This window comes from Aedes aegypti, chromosome 2 (assembly GCF_002204515.2).
Source record: "Aedes aegypti strain LVP_AGWG chromosome 2, AaegL5.0 Primary Assembly, whole genome shotgun sequence".
NCBI lineage: Eukaryota > Metazoa > Arthropoda > Insecta > Diptera > Culicidae > Aedes > Aedes aegypti.
The window spans coordinates 245931361-245934810 of NC_035108.1; positions in this window are offsets into that span (position 1 = coordinate 245931361).

Here is a 3450-nt window from a genome sequence, read left to right on the forward strand (position 1 = left end):
TAATTAATTGATTAATCTGCTTTCAGTGAATTAATCATATTTTTCTCAGATCTCGAGATATGCTTCAGCAATTCTAGTAATTTCTCCAGTGATTTTATCTGGACTACTTCCAGGAATGCTGAATAAAAGCAGTGAATAAATAAATGAAGTGAAAAGTAATTCTGCAATCCTTGATTTTATATGTTGCTGAAGCCAAGTGGTTAGAGTCCGCGGCTTCAAATCAAAGCCATGCTGAAGGTGTCTGGGTTCAATTCCCGGTCGGTCCAGTATCTTTTCCTAATAGAAATTTACTTGACTTCCCTGGGCATAAACTATCATCGTACCTGTCATGCGATAATGGCAACTTTGGTAAAGAAAGCTCTCAGTAAATAACTGTGGATAAGATAAGATCCTTGAACACTAAACTGAGAAGCAGACTCTGTCTCAGTGAGGACGCAATGCCAAGAAGAAGAAGGAACTTTACTGAACGTCATACAGTGAAACCTCAATGAATCGGTGTTCCATTACTCGATACCGACTCATGGAACCATACTTAAAACAAAATTTCAAGGTTACTATGATAGTCCCCTCAAACAGCTTTCCAAAGCATTTCTATTCCATGACTCGATGGTCCCTTCAGGTATCGTCCTATGGAGGTTTGGCCGTATTTTATAATTTAAAATTCACCTTCAACTCGCTTATGCCATCTCTTAATCTCAATATTTGTGGATCAAAGTTTGTTTTATTTTGAGAATGTTTGAATAATAATTCGCATCCTACTGTACAAGTTCTACAACACCTTCATTTTCGTAAACATACACACTTAGATAATCTCCTAGAAATTTATCTGCTTGAAAAAAAAAAGATCCCGTCTATAGTGATTCACTATCGGTTATTATCTCATCACACTAGAGTGTCCAATTCCCGACCATTTTGCTTGTCCCGGGATTCGGGATAAAATATGTTGCTTTTCCCGGGAAATCCCGGGATCCCGGGATTTTTCTAATAAATTAAAAAAAAAATGTAATATTGTATTTTGAAACCTGCTTTATTGAGAAATAGATAGTAATGAAATAAAAATGATATGTATGAACCGGTTTAAGCCTTATTCTGAATCAATTCTCTGGAAGAATGACTTCAAAAAACAAATATTGTTTACATTCTCATCGGAAAGTAGGGTGCGCTTCTTGGAGCAAATGTTAGAAGAGTCCGAGAAAACGCGTTCGCTATCCGTCGACGTAGGCTTAATTGATTTAAGCGCATCAAAGATCATATCGAGGTTTCGACTTAATTTTCCATGAAGCTCAAACAAAGAAAGTTCCTTTGTTATCACTTTTGAAAAATCAATCAATGATGAATCAGTCTGTACTGGATTCGAAAACTCTTTGATAGCCGATTCCAGCTCTTCACGTATACTGGACGGTTCAGGTTCAACATGATCCACGGTTAATCCTCCGTTGTCCTTATGAAAATCCTGAATTAATCTTACTCCTTGCTCCTTAATAAACTTGATCGTCTGAGACTTGGATGAGTTCTCAAACTCTGGAACTGATGTCAAAGGTAGACCTTGCAAAAACTTCAAAGCAGTTATGAGTTCCTTATGGCGCCGCTCATTTATCCGTTTTGTGATTGAGTTGTAGAGATCGCTGCCGACTTTGGTGTTGGTCTTCTTCAGTTTTGCATACATGAAATTCAAACTTCCCTCCGCAGACAGCAAAGTAGCATCTCGTCTACCCAAAGCCTCCGATGCAAGTCTAACTGGCTGAAGAGCTTCATGAAGACTTTTGGCCACTTCGAGATCGGTGTTCAAAACCAAATCAGGAAGACCAATTTCTTCTAGTGCCTCTCTTAGACAATCAAAAGTTTGTATGAAGCGTTCAAGCATCACTTCAGTTGAATTCCATCGGGTTTTTACATCAGGAAGCAATTGTAATGTCTTTTGAAACTTCTTGATTATTTTTTCCTGTAAAATTGCGTTTTTGACAGGGGACTTTCGAAAAATTTTCACTGATTTCCGGATACGTTTCAAAACTTCTCCGAATTGTGATGCGTACAAATCTGTAATAGAAATTTATTATTTAATAAACTTGTTTAATCAAAGTGATTTATTTATACAAACTCGACTGAAAATCACCATCTTGACTTTCTATATCTGAATCATCGTCATCTGATTCATCAGCATTTGCTGTAACTGATGGTTGGTCCTTATACATGACATCGCAAACTCCCAAGTGAATCGCGTGATTGTAACATTGTTGGTGGAAGTAATCAGAAATTCTTCCAAATTTTACCATTACTCGAGCTCCATCTGTCGTTGAAGCGACAATGTTTTTATCGTGAACGCCGAACTGCTGCACCATGTTCCTCACAATTTCCAAAGCTTTTTCAGCAGGAAGCGACCCTTGAATTTTGCCAAGTCCGAGGTTATAGAACGATCCGTCTCCAAAATGAACGTTCACATTTATGTAGCGCTTGTTGCTCTGACTAGTCCACTCATCCAGGGTGAGACTAAGGAGTTTGCCTCTTCGAATTTTATCCTGAATTTCGGTCTCAGTTCGTAACTTTGCATCTTTATAGAAATCAGTCACCAATTTCATGACCGATGTTCGTGAAGTTGGTAGTGAAAATCCACGCGCTGTTATGGACTGTCTAATAAAATCACTTCTCGTTATTGCATTGATCGAAAACCCATCTTTTGCAGCAAGACGTGCCACAATCTCCGATAACGATTGGCGTTTCACGAATTTAAGCATTGATGCTTGTTTCATAGGAACAGGTGAAACCGTGCAAGAATCCTTGGCTACCGAACGACTTTTGCTCGTAGACGGTTTCAGATCTAGTTCGTGTTTATTTTTCATATGTCGTAGCAGCCCGCTGGTTGAGGAGCCCTTGCATAAAAGAATTTGCTCGCATTTATAGCATCGCGCTTTGTCCTTATCTGCGGGTAGCTTTTCAAAGTATTTCCAAATTTCAGCCATATTCTTAAAAGAAAAGCCATATTTTATATATTCGTTTGTAATTGAATCTTATTACTTACTTCGAGAAAATAATAAATCAAAATATTAAAACAATAAAAAATACCAACTTCAATAGTACACAAACCTCAAAAAGTGACAATTGACGTTGCACATAGGTGCCCATGTGGCAAATTTTCGAAATCCACTGGATTCACATATACAAGTGAAACAATGCTTGTCCATACATGATGCAAGATAACTAGTTAGTATGGTAGGTATGTACTGAGTTCATGTTGCATTGTATTGTATGCACGAATGGATCTTTTCGTTTAAATACTTCGATACCCAATCCGACCAATACAGCAAGTGTTTTTTAGTTGGATATTTATGTTTGTCCCGGGATTCCCGGGATTTCCGGGATTGATAAAAAAATTTCCCGGGATACGGGAAATCCCGAATTTTTACAAATCCCGGGATTTTTTGTCCCGGGATGTCCCGGGATGGACACTCTACA